This window comes from Oryctolagus cuniculus, chromosome 7 (genome assembly GCF_964237555.1).
Source record: "Oryctolagus cuniculus chromosome 7, mOryCun1.1, whole genome shotgun sequence".
In the NCBI taxonomy this organism is placed as follows: domain Eukaryota; kingdom Metazoa; phylum Chordata; class Mammalia; order Lagomorpha; family Leporidae; genus Oryctolagus; species Oryctolagus cuniculus.
In genome coordinates, this window is record NC_091438.1 from 34409503 (window position 1) to 34429032 (window position 19530).

General features: G+C 38.2%; 1 pseudogene; it reads left to right on the plus strand.

Moving 5' to 3' along the window:
• Nucleotides 1–14407: 14407 nt before the first annotated feature.
• On the plus strand, nucleotides 14408–15398 carry LOC100344924 (large ribosomal subunit protein eL19-like; annotated as a pseudogene).
• The last annotated feature ends 4132 nt before the right edge of the window (nucleotides 15399–19530 follow it).

Sequence of the window (19530 nt, forward strand, 5' to 3'; positions counted from 1 at the left end):
GGGTTTAAAACTCCTGAGCTATTTTTGATTAATTGATGAACTCTTTCCTATAATTCCGATCATCCTCAGTTTTGGTGGCTTAGAGACTTGCATTCACTCTTTTGAGTGTCTTAGTTTAACTAATATTAAGGTATCAGTTTATTTGATTGAACAGTCATGCTAGATAAAAGTATGGTGGAGTTTCTTGAATCTTTAGTTTTCATATTTGGGAAAGGATAAATGCAGTTGGTGACCTATAGAACAATTTCTGTTTGCCCAACCAGAAGGATTGCAAAGGCCACTGAACACTCCTCTAATAAACCAATAAACCACAGTGTTCAAGCCTGAAATAAGTATCTTTCAAAGTTTATATTCAGATGGATGTGAGGTTTGTGCTTACTGTTAGGCAGCCAATAGACCTAATTTTTAATTTAATTTGACCTTTCAATGTCTCCTAATGAGAGCTACCAGTGAGGAGAACCTCTGATATCTGCAGAATGTAGTGGTGCTTCCCCATTCTCCACTCCCACTGAATGCTCTTTATATCTGTGATGATATTTATAGAGCCAAACCAGGTGGATTATATAGCAATATTTGTCATAGTCAATCAGAACAACATAAAACTGCCATTAAAATTATCTTGGCATAGGAGGTATATTTGGTATTTTGGATTTACCACTGTCTGATTTCCTAATTTCTTTGCTTCTTGCTTCTCTATCAGCCCTCTTAAATCAGCTTAGAAGAAAGTGAGCGTATTGATATATCAGTTGGCATAATAGATAATAATGTCAATGTAAATCTCCCCAGGTGTTGAGTACCCACTAAACTCTTGTGTTAATCTTAGAAATACAACTTCAAGCCCCTTTTTGGGATCACCAGCTCCACAGAGCTGGCCACTTCCAATTTCACCCAGGCTACTTGCATTAATCTCTTCCTTGTTCAATAGTTCCAAGTTGAAAGCTGTATTTTCTTCCCATAGATTTTACAGTACTCTCCAAACACATGACTACATTTTTTTCTTTTTGCTATTTGAGTCTTCAACACATAATCAAATTTATCAACATATGTCTTGTCTAGTTAAGAATCAAAGAAAATGACTGATACCAAATATGACCACCATGTCATTAGTAGGACGCATGAGAGGTAAGAAAATAAACTCAATAGCACATTTAATGAAAACAATAATTTTATCATTTTTGTCCAATAAATATGAAAACAGGTTTTCAGAATGCTGTGCAGTCCTAGTAAATTACATGAAGGCACTATGGTTGTGCATTATGATTTATAAGGAAATTAATAAAATATTTAAAAAATAAATTTGTATATACTCATGTTCACACAAATGAAATAGTAATTTCATTTGTAACAATATTTCATGAATGCTAATTCTTATATAGAAAATGTTATATGAAAGAGGATGTTAAATACTTAATTATTTCATAGTTATCAACAAAAGGTAAATAACAGAATTATATCAAAAGAATTCATTATATGATTGTGTGGAATAACTTGCTATTTCATGAATTTTTACACTGATAATAAAATAATAAATAAAATACAACATCATGGTGGAAATATTCTTAAAATGATAGAAAATTTAAAAATTAAAAAACTGAATATCAGTATGATTGCAATTAAATACCTTTGTAAGCATATAACAGTTTATTGTATTTAATTATATTTAAAGTAATAAAGTCTGAAATTGTAGTGGGTTTCTTTCTGTCTCATTCTTACACTTTCCTTTGTATTCTATATTAATTAAACATATTGGAGAAAACATGATATTCATCTTTTTGTAACTGGCTTATTCCAATAAGCATAATTATTTCCAGATGTATCCATTTTGTTGTAAAAGATAGGATTTCATTATTTTTTTTATGACTCAGTAGTATTCCACAGTGTGTATATACCCCATTTTCTTTATCCAGTGGATTTATAATAAAAGATTATTTCTCACTCATATAAGACACTATTGTTGGATACTGGTGTTTGGGGAACCTTCCAGGTGATTTAGGGTCTTAGGTTCTTTCCACGCTATGACTAATTCAAGACATTGGGGCTTCATCATTTGCAGTTCACAGATATAAAAAACAACTCAGGAAGCCACACCTCTGCTTAACCACCTCATGCCTACATTGACACAAATTACTGCCAGTCAGATTCCATTGGCAAGAACTATTGACATGGCCCATGTAGGCAGACTGTGGAGAATGTTGCTTAGCTTGCTGAAAAACTTATTTTAGGCAATAATGCTACATTAAGGAAAACTTTCGTTGGAAAATGGTTGTCCCTCCTACGCTTATCATAGAGATCAAGTACTCAGGCTCTGCAATCACACAACAAGGGATTAACAGGAATTCTAATAGTATCTCTTTCTTAAGCAGGTTTAGAGAATTATATGAAATAAGCTCTGTAAAGCCTTGCATACTGTATTTCATGATGGCTATGACAATGATGATGCTCTTGCATTCTCTGTTTATGACATATATAAAAACTATTAGAGGGTAATACAAAATATTGCTAGTGGTAAGAATAAGACATTTTTCCTTCCTTTTTTATTTTCCAAAGTTTCCATATTGTGGTTTAGTAACTTTTATCATAAATACTAATTTGAGAATATGAATATAGGTTATGAAAAATTGAAATCAATGTATTTAGTGTACACATATATAGTGTTAAATATATGATAGGTGGTCTTTTAAACACTTGACAAATCTGTCTGAAATAAAGAACTTGGAAAACATAGCAGGTGATAGCTTGTGAATTCCACATGAGTAAACCTTGCTGCAAAATATTATAGATTTCAGTGAGATTTTCCAACATGCATGATTTTCAATACACAAAATACTGAAACCAAATCATGACTAATTTTTGACCAAATTTGTTTTACCAGGATACCTTAGACACATGCTTGGTCTGATTCACAAGGGTGAAACCCTGTCAACATAAGTACTTTTTCCACTTACGTTTTGTAGCAGGGAGAAATGAGGTTTAGAGAAGTGATCTGCCTTCATTCATACCCCAGGGATTATCTTGGTGCTGGTGGCATTAATGGTCAGGAAGTGATAGAATGGGGAGTTCTGAGAAGCTCTTTTACTTATGGCTAAAGGGCAGCATCATAAATGCATTAGGCAACTAAGTAATGGGAGACCAGTTAGATAATGGTCCATGGGTGAGCAATAAAACAAGATAGAAAGGACTCAAGACTCACATTGCTCATTTATGGATTTTGCTTAAGGAAGCCAAAATTTCTAAAATCTTAAATAGCAACAGGAAATTGATGCAACAAGTTCAAGTAGGCCAACCCAAAAAATGCAATTGAAGAATACATTTTCATTCACTTGATAAACATATCATGAACATTTGGCATGCAGACAATAAGAATACAAAATGAATAAGACAGCTTCTTCCATATAGGAGCTCAAAATATAAGGAAAAGGAAACACAATTACAATACACAGTGCTAAAGAGAGCCCTATTTCTATTTAAATTGTAATTTGAAACTATTAAAAAACTTCTTTTATAGAAAGAGTAAATCTTTAAAATACATAGAAATGTAATAAGGAAAGTTCTCCAAGAGTCAAGGTAAATTTCTCTAAATTTATATTAAATGATTTACAAATATTTGGCTGTTTTCAACTATGTATCCAGAATATTCCACATATTAGACATTCTGATGACAAGTATTTTTGCAAAAAGGGACACTTAAGATTTTCAAAACCAAAGTGCTTCAGGAGATGATGGTTCAATGAGAATATGGCTACTGTTTATTGAATATACCCATGTGCTCAGCAAATTATCCTATTCACCTCACTGAATATCAAGATAGGATTTATAAAAAAATCATAGTAAGGGCTGGTGCCACGGCTCAATAGGCTAATCCTCCGCCTCGCGGCGCCAGCACACTAGGTTCTAGTCCCGGTCGGGGTGCCGGATTCTGTCCAGGTTGCCCCTCTTCCAGGCCAGCTCTCTGCTGTGGCCAGGGAGTGCAGTGGAAGATGGCCCAAGTGCTTGGGCCCTGCACCCCATGGGAGACCAGGATAAGTACCTGGCTCCTGCCTTTGGATCAGTGCGGTGCGCCGGCTGTAGTGCACTGGCCGCAGCGGCCATTGGAGGGTGAACCAACGGCAAAAGAAGACCTTTCTCTCTGTCTCTCTCTCTCTCACTGTCCACTCTGCCTGCAAAAAAAAAAAAAAAAATCATAGTAAGAAATAAATAAATAAAAATGCTTTCTAAACAATGGATTTATTTGTGGGCCATTTTAACATTTATAGAAATGATCAGTTCTCTCTCTTGTTATGTGTTTTCCGGTCTAAGATACAGAAAAGTTGCTACTAATCACTATCCAACTCTTTTGGAACATTTTCCTTTGCTGTGTTTCTGTACTTCTTGCCTGATTCCTCTCAGATGTCAAGTTAACCTTCTGAAACTCATTATATAAACTCTCCAATGAATAAAAAAAAAGCCTTTATGAGTGTGAATGTGATGTGTGTGTGTGTGTGCATGCACATGTGTGTGGGGTGTTTCCTGGCAAACATGTCAGGATCTTTTGAAGCCTTTTGCTTTGTGTTCAAATGTCACCCTGCCAGAATTCATTGCATCCTGTTTATTAATTAATTAAAATATATTCATACAGAACAGACTTTATGAGATGGAGTAAAAAATAACGTTATGAGAGGCATCCTCCAGATGGAGTGGCTTGTCTCCGATGGCAACCAGGAGTGGAACACCAGCATTCCCTCTCAATGCCACTGCAAGGGTTGAAATGATATGAAAACTTGGTGACTACAGGTAGAAGATGAAAGGAATTATTTTAACTCTGGAGCTGGATATAGGAGAAATACGTCTTTCCCAGACAGTTATAAGATTATAAAGACACTTGAGTTTTTCCATAAGCAGAAGCATATACCTTCCTGCCATCCCCAACCCTGCACTCACACACAGCCAGGTCACACTAGCCAAGGTCTAATGAGGACATGAGTCGTGGTGCTAAGCGAGCCCTGAAGATTCATCTAATGCTACTGACCTACTGACACCAGCTACTAGACCTGGTGCTCTTATGATCTTTGCTTACCTTCTGCTTACTGTGTGATGCCAGGACATTGACCTCACCAATCAACTAGTTCCTACCTTCCCTTCCAAATGGGTTGAAAAAGACTTTCTCCATCTCTCACAGTTACTAAGAGGGTGAAATTGAGGGTGAGAAGTTGTTCTGGAAAACAATTCATGTAACGCAGAAATCAAGTATCATTATGACACAACCCTTCCAAGGATCCTCTCAGGAGCAATTTGGGGAGTCAGTATATGGGAAGTTGTATGGGGCTCAGTCCTGAGTATATTTCTTTTGAATTTTGAGTCTTTATTATCTTTTCTTTAAACATAATTCATTTAAATGTACTTTGCATTTTTAAGAATGGTCATGCCTAAATAACTGGCTCATATAATCCCCCAGATTTAAACAGTGAACCTAAAAAGCTGGTGGCAGTCAGCTGTGGTGAACTATAAGCACTATCAGCTTTATAACAGAAATTCAAGAAATTACTGTAAAATGGAGTTAAAAATGGGTATATTTTGAAATCCATGCACAGTTTTTCATAATATGTATTTTCCTTGAATTTTTCATAATACCATGGTATTTTAAAAAAGAGGCTTTAAAACAAGTAATTGTTTCATTGGTCAGTAGCTGAGTCAAGATTCAAACTGGGTCCAAAACTCTGAGCTAGTTTGGATTTCTTAGTCTTATTAGAGGAGATCAAGGGCCCTTATGAGTTTGATGTTTTGAAAATAAATTTTAGAGAGAAGCTTCCATGGTAATGCAGTTTAAACCACTGCTTTCAACACCAGCATCCAATATCAGAGTGCCAGCTTGACTCCTGGCTACTCCAATTCTGATCCAGCGTCCTGCTGTTACTCCTGGGAAGACAGTAGATGATGGTCCAAACACTTGGTCCCCTGCTACACATGTTGGAGACCAGGATGGAATTCCTGTTTCCTGTATTCAGTTTAGCCTGTCCTGACTTTTGCTATTACTTGGGGGAGTGAACTAGTGGATAGAAGATCTTATTTTCTCTGTGTCTCCAGCTTTCTTTGTTGCTTTGCCTTTCAAATAAATAAATATTTTAAATAATCTGGAGATATATACATAGAGAGAGGCAGCTCTACATGGAATTGAGTGCAATTTTCTGCAGAATTATTCTATATTTCTGTCATATGTGCTTTAACATTTCCATGTTACCTGTAAGTTTTGCTGGAGAATCTTGATACTTGATAGTTTTATAGCAAAATAAGCACTATACCACTAGCCTGGAGTTGTTTCCATATCCAGAAAACAATTCAGAACTTGGAGCTGTTAATTCTGAGTTGAGTTTGAATTATTCACAGACAGCCAACCAGTTATATAGCTAGGAAACTTCTGTGTGACCATATCCAAATATGGCAAATGTCTTGCAGTCAATTAGTTTCTTAAGTTTGCTGTGTTTCATAAAAAATACTGTTGTACAAGCTGATGGACCAGAGGTCTATGAACTTCTGGTTTGAGTGCTGTCCAATTCAAGAATCTTCTAGTGCTCAAATAGATTGTTTTAAAGCTATTGTGTTTAAAGTTTTTCCTTTAACAGTATCTACCCAGGAATCAGTCTAGGCTAGACATTTGAGTGAAGAAAGGAACAACTAGTTGTTCTATTAATACATCATTTGCAACTGAAATTTATTTCTCCTTAAATATTTTCATTAACTTTCTGCAGGAGTTTAAATGCAAGTGTTTATCACCACTAACTCTTTCATAAGAGTCAAGCTGAATGAATCAGACAAAACTTAAAAAAAGAGCTTGTAGGTTTTTTTGAAACCTTAACTACACTTGAGATATAGGAAAGTAGGACAGTATTAAAGAGTACCACGTAGCAGCATGGGGCCGAGAGCAAGAAACTAGGGGAAAGACAGGCAAATAGTAGGCCTCTTGAGGTCTGCAAACATTTCACATGGCTGTACTCTGATTTTAGGAATACAACAGGGAGGCAGGCATTTATCCTAGCAATTGAGACATCCGTGTCCAATATTCGAATATCTGGGCTCAATTTCCAGCTAAAGCTTCTGACTCCAGTTTCCTGACAATGAGGGACCCTGGAGACAGTAAGGATGACACAATTGATTGGAATCCTGCCACACAGGTGGGAGACCCAGATTGAATTAGTGGTTTCTGGGTGCAATTGAGCCCAGCCCTAGCCGCTGTGGGCATTTGAGGATTGAACCACAAGATGGGAGCTAACTTGTTCTGTATTTCTCTGTTTCCATCTATCAAATAAATGAGTACAAATTATAAACTAAAAAAACAAAACAAAACAAAACAAAAACTACTAGAGCTGTTGGAGAACTTGGAAATCATCTGCATTATCCAGGCTTTTCAATCCTGAGGAAGCTCAGCTCTTGAGAGATGAAGTGGATTGATCAGTCAGGTGACAGGTGACTGAGCCGGTATTAATCTAGAGCTCTTTCCACTGTACCATGCAACTGCCTCTAAAACACCCTACTTGCACAGAACTTACCTGGAATGTACCAGGAAACTCTTTGGTTTACAGATGAGATGAAGACAATCCTCTGAGTGTCTTCTGAGTCAAATTGTGACAAAAGTGTTGAGGCTAACGTAGAGAAGCACATGGCCCAGGAGCACCCACATGTGAAGATTCTGCAGAAAGCCGTATGAAGAGGTAGACAGGTACCAGGGGAAAGAGACTTGACTTTGGTGATTCTAGTACCCCACATCACAAGGGCAATGCCCTGGCCATGAGCACAGTATACCTTGGTCTTGACTTTGAATAGGCCTATACGGACAGATCAAGATCTTGGGTACAAAAATTGGGAAGGAAATCAGCATTCAGTAATTTCTTGAGATGATCTTGTTGTCTTGAAGTTAAGATGAATTGGTGAGAATATTTACTGCAAAGAAATACACATATGTGGGTACTTTAAAAACTGTGGAAAAATAAAATTAAAAGATATTTTTGGTGCAGAATATTTTGAAATCTATATACAGTTTTTCCATATTATACAATTTTCATGAATTTTTGAAGACCTCTCATGTACATAGATTTCAATTATTTTTTTCCCTCTGGGACAGTGTTGTCACATTGTGGGTAAAACCACAGCCTGCAATGCTGGCATCTCATATGGGTGGTAATTTGTTTGTGTCCAGTCTGATCCACTTCTGATCCAGCTGTCTGCTAAAGACCTGGGAAAGCAGTGGAAGATGGGGTAAGATCTTGGGCTCCTGCGCCTACATGGAAGACCTGGAAGAAGCTCCTGGCTTTGGTCTGACCCAGCCTAAGCTGTTGTGGCCATCTAGAGATTGAACTAGTAGATGTTCTCTCCCTGTCTCTCTGCAACTCTGATTTTAAAATAAATAAATATATCTTTAAAATTTTTTTCTCTCAAACTAAGCTTATATGTTAGTTCCTTTTTCCATGAACTTTCAGAAATACCCTCACATATGTGGTGTGATATGGAGGCATCCTTGCAAAGCAGTAATATGAAGATAATGGGAAAAACAAAAACTTCATACACATCAAAACCAAAACCAAGTATAATAGTAATAATAATGAATGGTAGTGACAAAAACTAAGGCATATAAAGTGCCTGAGATCAGGACTTCTTAGCTTCATCTTCCACAAAATGCAGAAACAAAACATGCTACCTAAAATAATGTTAATACATATTTTTGAATGAAATATCTCAGTAAGCATTAACAGGGAAGTTAGTTCTGTCCAACCCATGAGGAGAAAATATTTATCTATTCTGACCTCCATACCTTAATGAAAATCAATGTGAAAAATCAAATTTGATTTATTTTAATTCTCATTAAAACCTTTTTCAGGTACATATGTATTTTAGAGTATGATGCACAGCTATTTGTGATAACCAGACTGTTGCTTGTTCAATGAGACCAGCAATGATTCTGAGTTGTAATCATTGGTTGTCCAATTCTAGCCTGAGAGTTATGTTTAATGTAAAATTAATCCTTTTTAAAAAATGTTAGCCACTAACTCATGACTCTATAATACATAACTATCAGAACTGTGGGTTACTGGTTTCATAAGGTTGATTTTCCTTTCCTCACCTATAGAAACTTTTTTTTAAAGATTTACTTATTTATTTGAAAGGCAGAATTACAGAGAGGCAGAGGCAGAGAGAGAAAGAGAGGGAGAGAGGGATAGAGAGATGTCTTTCATCTTCTGGTTGACTGCCCACATGGCCTCAGTGTCTGGACGTGGCATCTGAAGCCAGAAGTCAGGAGTTTCTTCTGGGTCTTCCACATGGGTACGGGGACCAAGGACTTGGGCCATCCTCTGCTGCCTTACCAGGCCATAGCAGAGAGCTGGATTGGAAGTGGAGCATCTGGGACTCGAACTGGTGCCCATATGGGATGCCGGCACTGCATGCAGCAGCTTTACTGGCTACGCCACAGTGCCGGCCTCAGGAACTTCTTAAATAAGTCAGAAAAAATAAGTCTGTCAATTTGAATATTGCAGGTTTTCTTTAGGAGACAGATATATAAATTGAAGTTGATATTACTCAGGGAGTGATGTTTCTATCTGCTTTATATAATGCAAATTTCCTGAGAACTCAAACTGTTGCAGTTATGTTCTTCTGTCCCATCTGATAGGTCAGGGAGCAGGCTCATGGAGATGTAGTCAGCCAGCTCCAGCTCATGAGAAAAGATCCTGTATCTACACTTTCAACCTCATCAGATCCCTACGTCAAACATGGGCAGTCTCTATAATAAGTGACCTCGCAGAGATATCAGAAAAATAAGCTCAAGTTTCCAAAACTTACCTAGAATTAAACCCATGTATCTTCAGCTTAAAACTCTGAGTATTTGTTAGGATTTTAAGCAAGATATTATTTGATTTACAAGTGAAGGTTCAGTCCTAAGTAGAAAAAGGAATACTTCCTGATTTAAATTATGTCTAGGTGTCTTCAATTCAATGGGATTTTACATTGAGAGGAACCTAAATGTAAATGTAAAAATAATGTAAAAAGGGGCCGACACTGTGGCATAGTGGGTAAAACCACTGCCTGCAGTGCCAGCATCCCATATGGGTGCCTGTTTGAGTCCCGGCTGCTCCACTTCCGATCCAGCTCTCTGCTGTGGCCTGGGAGAGCAGTACAAGATGGCCCAAGGCCTTGGCCCCTGTACCCACGTGGGAGACCCTGGAAGAAGTTCCTGGCTCCTGGCTTCTGATCGGCCTAGCTCCAGCTGTTGGCCATTTGGGGAGTGAACCAGAGGATGGAACACTTCTATCACTTTCTCTCTCTCTGTCTGGCTCTCCTTCTGTCTGTGTAACACTGACTTTCAAATAAATAAATAAATCTTTAAAAATATAATATAAAAATAAAAATGTAGTTTAAGGTAACTTATGTTAAGTGTAATAGAAGGAATGATCATTTTATCGACTCCTATTTTTCTTTTATATGTTCCCAAATCTAAGGAGTCCTTGCATACACAGAGCCAGTCCAAGGTGGTTAAGTGCCAGCATGTCTCTATTCTTCCCTTCTATTGCTATGACCACCTTAGAAGTACTTAGTATTAGATGGCATTGCTGCAAGATGGCATGAAACTACTTGGCCCAAGTGAAGCTTTTCAAGGAATGAAATGTTATATTAAGCTGTACAGATTTAGGGTCTTGTCAGATGGAAGTTGGCATGAATCTCTCATTCTTAAAATCATCATTTTGACTCCCCTGTGCCTGTTTTCCATTCACTACCTGGGGTCTCAATTATGGACAAATTGACTCGTATGTCTTCCAAGCAAACAAATGTAGAATATTCAGTAAGAACTTTCCATTATCCAAGGCTAATACTATTTAAAAAAAAACCATATCAGGAGATAGCTCGTGAAGTTTTATTTCTTGATGACTATCTTATTCTTACTAAATGTAATCTTTTGCTCTAAAATGTTCTTTTAAATAGGAGCACTCTGGTTGTAGTTGAAAAATCCTTCTTTCTGTTTAGTATGTTTGGGTTTGAATTCCGTAACCATAGAAAGGCCAAAATTACAATGTTTTTCCTATTGTGAGTGAGGTAAATCCATTCCATGACCACATTATCCCATCTTTCATAATAATAAATAGTTATAACAAAACACTTGTAAAAATGTTGGCCTAGAATGGGAGATGTCCTCATTTATTTTTCTCCTGTCCCTTCTCCCATCTCTCAGATGGAGTTTCAGGTTAGAATATAGCCAACAGATGACATCAGCTTCAACAGATGACGTCACCTCCAATAGAGACTTGCTGGGACTCCTTTGAAGTTCCGTGTGGTCCAACTAAGTGGAAGGACTCTGAGAACTCTGTGTTAGTTTTGAATAAGGAAATGGCTACTCTTCACTTTCCGTGTCTTTTTTCTTAAGTGTGATGCTGAATGAACAAAATTCATCAAGCGCTTGAGGACAATCCCCTTAAGCAGCCCCCCCTCAAATAGTTGCTTAAAGGGAGTCTTCAAGGACAAATTCTGATTGAGAAGCTGTGGAGAGTCTGAGATTTCACATGCTTAATACAGTCCTAGTGTTGCTGGTCCAGATACCACACTTGAATAACCAGATCTTAGAGGATGCTAGAGATACAATGTAGAAGGAACCTACCTAGGCCACTGCGTGACCTCCGTGAGAGATTCCCTACTTACACTAGACCTCTCTCCTCTACATTGCTTAGATGGAGTTAAATTAACTGCTACTACAGCTACCATGCTTCTGGGTTTATTGCTTAGCTGTAGAAGATATTCCAATACAAAGAACTATAAAATTAATAATGAGGGAATGGGTGTTTAGCCTAGTAGTTAAGATTCCTTATCCCACATAAGAGCATCTGGGTTTGAGTCCTGGCTTCGGCTCTTGATTCTAGTTTCTGGCTAATACAGACCCTGGGAGATAGTGGATGATGACTCAAGTGACTGGGTTTCTTCCAGCCATGTAGAGAGACCCAGATTAAGTTCCTGGCTCCCAGTTTGAGTCCTGCCCAGTCTTGACCATTGTGGATATTTGTTGGAGAACCAGCAGATTTTGGGACTCTGTGCATATCTTTTTCAAATAAAATTATAAAATGCTAATAATAAGTATCATTTTCTGAGTGTTGACCATGTGGCACACTTACAGTCAGGTGTTTAATATACAGAAAAATCCTGATGAATTCTTGTAATCATTTTGTCATCATGGAAATTATGCAATAAGGGTCAGTTACTGACCTAAAGTCAATACAATTTGTAAATAGTAACACGGATATTAAAATTTGGATGTTTCTTCAAATGAGGTATTTGTTACCAAATAGACCAGAGTTTGACAAGTGCATTTCAACTTGAGATAACTCAAATAATGTCAGGTTTGGAACCCAATCAGCTTTCACCAGAGCTTTGACTTTGAAGTGTTTCAACCAGTGTTGACCTGTATCTTCCAGTCAGCAAGTCAGAGAGGACAGTTCTTCACTATGCAATGGAACGAGGACACTGTAGTACCATTCTTTCTGCCCAGCATTCATTCTCAACCAAGATTACAGGCAGAATTAGATGAAGGCCATCAGGGAAGGCATTAAAATTCATACTACATCTGAAAATAAAGAAAAAAAATTCTTCTACTGCTTCACTGTATTAGGTTCTCGCCTTCTACTGATCAGCTCTTTTGGATCCCTGGGGAGCTATGAGAGACAGGAAAAGAAAGAGATGCTAATGGATTACAAGCCTGGAAAATGTCAACTGTGGCAGAAAGGGGGAAACTAGCACACATGCTTCATATTCCACTGGCCTTCAGGCTCCGTTGCCGGTCAGGATGGTTAGACTGATTCAATCAGAGATTTGCATAGCCTAGAGAAGCAAGATTGAAGCACGCTGGACACTTCCTACAATTGTCTCATCCTGGGGGTGCTTAGCTCCATGGAAGCAAAGTCAAGTGACACACCACATTTGTGAAGCAGAGCATGGTAAGAATAATAGATGGATTAAGACATTTTCCAAATACAATTCTTGATTAAAAGCCAGACTTTTAAAGGAGAATCTTAGTATTCCTAACTCCAGATGGAAAGAATACACCCCTGTGCAGGCAATTTAAGCCCTATTTTTGTGGCAGAATAAGGATGACATTTCTACTTAAAACTCCATATGACCTTTCTAAGGGAGATGTTTGTGCTTCACTTGTTCTGTCATTTTTCTCCTTTCCCTTCGAGAGCACCTTGATTTTATAACTATAAGAGGCTAATGGAGGAGTATGAAAGGGGTAGAAAGAGTGAAACAGAGAAGAGATAAGAGAGAAGTAGATGGTGTGAAATAATAATAGCATAACAAGAAGTGAATGAGGATAACAAGAGAAAATTTCCTCTCTGATAAATGTAAATTTTAGCTCTCCAAGCTAAAAAAAAATCAGAAAGCCACTTCTTGCTTTCTGATAACTGTACAATTATAAGAATCATTCCAGTGCAGAAAATATAGGGAATTGTTAGCTGAATGCCCGGCTCTATAACAGGGGACTGATTTTTTTCTGCACTACTGTTCCTTTATCCAGTTTCACTGCCTCTTACTCTTCTTGGGCACAGTTTAGCTTGATTGTCTGCGTCTCTGCAACAAAGCAGCCTCACTGTGACCCTCTGCTTTCCTGAGATTCCCATTGACATCTCAGAGGAGATTTCCAGTTCTTGCCTTTCTTCTCCTTCCATTCTAATCCAAAAGTACTTGCTACAGGTTCCCTTCCTTCAAAATTCCATTCACACTTCTGAAAATGATCTACTCAAAGTAAGTCATTAGTGGTAATAATTAAACCACATATTAATCTTCCCAAGTAATATTTTAATTTGTATACACAAAGGAGTTTTAGATATCCTGATTTGAATTTTGAATATGCTAGCAGGCTTTGAGAGGAATATTTTTAAATACAGAAGTCTTTCCCAGAAACTTGGTCATATAAAAATATATAGTGACTGAATCTGAGTACCTTTTTAGAAGAGGGCTAGGCAAAGAGAAAGAGTGAAAGAGAATTATTTAATTTTGATTTCTTTGGGATTAGTTTGACAGAAAAGTATCCTATTTCATTTGCATAGATAAAATAATGAATTTCATTAAACAGCACTAATAAATGAGAAAGTTCTTCAAAAAACTACACTGAACTCCCTATCATTTTCTAATGACTTCTAATTGCTGCAAATGTAATGCAGTTTAAGGCAGTTGACTCTTCAGCATGGTGAATGGACTTTATCAACTCAACAGCTGATAAATATGGTACCCAAAGCACTACACTCTTGCAAGCTAAGGGAGGACTAGTTGACCCTTAACTTGTGGGCAATAATAAGCATCTATTTAAGTTGCTGATTTTGTGGTGAGTCTTTATGCAGCAGTAGCAAAGTGAAAGTTCTCCTTAGCTGAAAGCTCTGTCAGACTCCTTTCATTGATAATCCAAGCAAATCAGTTACTCCAGGTTTAGCAGAATTGGGAGGTAGGACTAAGCTATTACTAACTCATTTTCATTCTGTTGTAGATACTTAAAAGTGATTGAGGCTTTCTCAGCCTGGGCCACAGCCATGAGTATGCTCAGACTCCAAAAGAGGCTTGCCTCCAGTGTCCTCTACCACGCCAAGAAGACAGTCTGGTGGGACTCCAATGAGACCCATGAAATCCCATGCCAACTCTCCGCAGCAGATCTGGAAGCTGATCAAAGATGGGCCGATCATCCACAAACCTGTGACTGTCCATTCCCGAGCTCAGCGCCCGAAAAAACACCTTGGCACACTGGAAGGGCAGGCACATTGGGCATAGGTGAAAGAAAGGGTACAGCCCCTGCGTGGATGCCAGAGAAGGCAGCTTGGAGGTGGAGAATGCGCATTTTGCACTGGCTGCTGAAAGACACCGCGAATCGAAGCTTGTACCTGAAGACGAAGGGAAACGTGTTCAAGAACAAGCAGATGCATGGAACACATGCACAAAATGAAGGCTCACAAGGCCTGCAAGGGGCTCCTGGCTGCTCAGGCTGAGGCCCGCAGGTCTCAGATCAACAAAGCCCGCAAGCGTGGTGAAGAGCGCCTTCAGGCCAACAAGGAGGAGATCATCCACACTCTGTCCAATGAGGACGTGACCAAGAAATAAAGCTCCCACTCTCTTGTCTGTACATAGTGGCCTCGGTGTTTACCGTGGATTGGTTATCAAAGTAAAACAAGTCTTCATCTGAAAACAAAAACAATAAAAGTGATTGAAATGGACAAATACATTTTCTTGAAGTGTCCCCTTCCTTCCTCTCTTTCTGCTTTTATAACATCTATCAAGCACCTGTGCTAAAAACGCCGAGGGAATTTTTGAGAGAGCCCTGGCATGTGCCCCAAAGTTGCTTACAGTGTATTGCGCATGTGCGTGTATAGTGAGGCAGACAAGTAAATGAATAATTAGCTGATGCACCATGTTTAATTCTGCCAGAAAACACAAGGAAAGCACTTACGGATGATAACTCCATTTAAGTTTTGAAGGAATGGGTTAGGCTCCGTGGGCCAGTACATCGCATTGGGCTTGCCTAGGAACTCACAGATGTGGAATCTCTGGTTCCATCCAGACTACTGGACAAAAATATGCATTTTTTTAAAAAAGATTTTTAGTTGGTTTATAAGTACATTAAAGTTTAAGAGATAATTATGACTTGGATGGTGGTTTTCATTTTATCTGCATTTAGCATTATCTGGGAGTTTTGAAAAAAGATATTACTATCTCAAATCACTATATTTAGAGTTTCTCATTGAATTGTCCTGGGATGGATTCCAAACATAAAGGTTTATAGACTATCTAGGCACCAGTGAAAAGTCTGCTTCAGGAACATGCTATATTATTCAGGAACTTTATGCCGCTGAACCTTAAGGTACCAAAAAAAGGGGTGGGGGGAGGAGGAGGAGAGTGGAAGATTGGTTAGATAGATTTCCAAGACTTTGAAAAAACCTTCCTTTCCAAGCTGTGAATATTAAAGTCCTGGAAATAACCCTGATGACTTAAGCAAATTTCCAAGCCAAAAATCTTACAAATCTTGAAGACATGGGCAAAAATGGGATTACAGAAATTCCCAAATTGCAGGGATTGGAAGTAACAGGGAAGGATGACGGAGAGAGATCATTTTTTGAAGATCTACTTGCCAATGTTGAAATGAGCAAATGCAACTTTAGGGTGAAGTTCTATATAAGAACTTAATTTACACATTTTCCATGTGACTTTTGTGCAATTCTGCATCTTCCTGCTCTTGCTCTGCTTGGAGAGGGAATTTAAACCTCAGAATCTGTCCCTGATGGATATTACAGGTCCCATGGCATTCCCACTGTATTCATTGCAATGTTTGGGCCAAGTTCCAATCAGAAAATTGCTTCCTGTTGACTGTAAATTTCACACTTCTAACATGAAGACTTCTCATAACACACACTCTCTAAATTGGCTGTAGGTCCTGCCTGAGACCAAGTATGACACATACCCTCAAATGGGCTTCAAATTGAGCCACAGCCTTGGCTAAACATATTTTAATGGCAACACATAACATCCAGGTCATTGCAAGAATATTTCCCCCTCCATATGATACATGTGTTGCTGGCATAAAATTATATGACTTACGTCCCCTTTCAGCATTGGGAGGGTCGAGAAATCTTTTTCACTTTCAGTCTGAAATTACTCTGTGGTATAAATTATTACTCACAGTTCAGCACTTGCCGTGTTCAGCCCAGAGGTGGCTGCCTTCTCAAAGGCTCTGTGATTTATGGGTGGAGGCAGAAGGGCGAGAGTGCCTCTGAGCAAACATGTACCTGCCTAGTGTTGCCTCTGTCAGATGCAACAGAAGGTCAAGGAGATGGATCCCACCAAATCACACAAATCAGACAAAGAACAGAGAAGCTTTTTAACTCCACTGATGTGGAATAATTGGTGAGGGGAGGGAGAGTCACTGGGGGAATGTCTATTCTGCTCAGCCAATTCTTGATTTTGTTTTTTTTTTTTTTTTGGGTCCCTCAAGACTAGAATCAATGAGAATCTGGAGCATTTTGGTGGTGGCCAATGCATTCCAGTGCTGGATCTGCCCCTTGCTCACTCTTGTGAGTGAGCAGTTAACATATCTCAGCTCCCATTGCCTCAATTGTATAGTACAGATAAGATTTCTTGTTTCATTGATTTAGTTGTTTCACTCACGTGAGATCAGTTTGTGGAAATAATTTCTGAACTGTACAAGTATAAGATTTTTTTACATGAAAAGACTATCATAAAATATAGTGGGGTCACCTTAGAAAATTTCTTCTAGGGGCCGTCGTGTGGTGTAGTGGGTAAAGCTGCCGCCTGCAATGCCAGCATCCCATATATGTGCTGGTTCATGTCCAGCCTGCTCTACTTCCCATGCAGCTCCTATTAATGGCCTGGGAAAAACAGCAGAGGATGGTACAAGTGCTTGGGATCCTGCACCCATGTAGGGAACCCGAAGGAAGCTGCTGGCTCCTGGCGACTGTCTGGAGAGTGGCTGTGGGTGCAAGATCTCTCTGATTCTCCCTCTCTGTAACCTTAACGTTGAAGTTAATCAATAAATCTTTTTTTAAAGAACGATTTTCTTTGAGAGTTCTAACTTCTTTATAATCTTACACCTAGAGGTGTTTAAACAATAGTCTGTTGGAATCCTTTGCAATATCACATTCTCCCTTTTTTCACAAGAAAATGCTCAGTTTTGATTGTGAAGGAAACATATCGCAAGCATCTAGCATCCCTCAAAACCAGAAAAACCCAAGTTGACAATTGTGAAAGCATAATAGACAATGATAAAACTAAAAAAAAAAAGTTGTCTGCCATTTTTGTAAACTCTATTACTTGCATTAGATTTCAAAAGGTGAAAGAGCATATCTTCTGAAAGGCATCTAGAAATTTGGTTAGTGATTTAAGAAAATGGAAGACAGGAACTGGGCTGTTTTCTACCAAAAATTAGTACCCCTATGACAACCTTATTTGCATTATGAAAAGCTGAGACTTACTCTGGTTTACAGAACACTGGAAGTAAAGCCAAACTATGTTGTAAGCAGGGTTGCTGAAGGTCTGAGTGTTACCCATCCTACAGGAATCATCGACTATCCAAATTTGATGGATGCAGGTATTTATTTAGAGAGGAATGTATTTCTGGTAGAATTCATGAATGTTCTCAGCCATACAGAACAAAAGATAATCTGGCATGTACTAATGACTCTTCTCATGCAATTGGGCCCAGTGGGGAGAGGTATCCTGGATGGCAGAGTGGCTGCAGGGCTGATGTCTCCGAGGGTGGAACTTTGGGAATTTAAGGGTTTTTAAGTAAAGGTCATCTTCCTATAAACCCCTGACCATGTACATTGAGATATTTCATTTTTTTCTCTCTTTCTTAAATTGGATACTCAATTTGATATTAAATCTCCCCTTTCTAAGCATTTTAAAATATTAATTTCATTTTTCACTGTGAGACAAAGTTTGTTTTGTAGAGTTGGCACCTGGAGGAAAAGTGACTTTCCTTGGGTCTCCCAGTGGACCCTGGTAGATTTTAAATGAAGGTACTTTCTCACAACTCACTTTGAATTTCAAGTCTTTTCACTCTATGTCCACTGAATCTTCTATATGTAGACACATTTCTCAAAAGTAAATTACTTTTCAATGATTACCAGATGGTCAGTGTGCAAAATTCTAAGGGCTACGTTGGAAATTAGAAGATTTTGAGAGCAATTATAGCTGGGACTAAAAATTTTGAAGGTTGAGATGTCCTCCATCTAATGACTTTGCTTGTGGATCTACTCACAGATGGAGCGAGAAAAAAAAAAAAAAAACAGCTAACAGCACCTATTAGTGCTTGCCAAATATTTTTAATGCTGTTTAATCAAAATTTTAAAATGTGAAAAGGTACATTTACTATCGTATGCATGTATAATAATATATGGTGCTAGAATATACAAAAATTATGTATTTATGTGATATAATAAATATATATATAATGATTGTTATAATAAATGGAAAGGGTTTTGTTAGAACTAAATTCATAATTTGGTTTGTTTACATTGATCTTACTTACTTATATTTATACTTATAATAGATTTATAGAAATTCTACTGGGAACCGATGCTGTGGTACAGTAGGTTAATTCTCCACCTGTGGTGCTTGCAATTCATATGGGTGCCGGTTCTAGTTCCGTCTGTTCCACTTCTAATTCAGCTCTCTGTTACGGCCTGGGAAAGCAGTAGAAGATGGCCCAGGTGCTTGGGCCTCTGCACACATGTAAGAAACGTGGAAGAAGCTCCTGGCTCCCGGCTTCAGATCAGCTTAGCCCCAGCCATTGGGGCCATCTGGGGACTGAACCAGCAGATGAAAGACCATTTTCTCTGTCTCTCCCTCTCACTGTGTGTAACTGTACTTCTAAAATAAATAAATAAAAAATAAAAAAAGAAAGTCTGTTGACACATTAACTCTCAGAAATACATTTCACATGCTGAAGAGCACATGAAGAGACTGTTTAGAAAAAGGCCACTTAGAATTTCAACTCTCAGGATGCTGAGGAACACATTAAAAGAGAAGGTA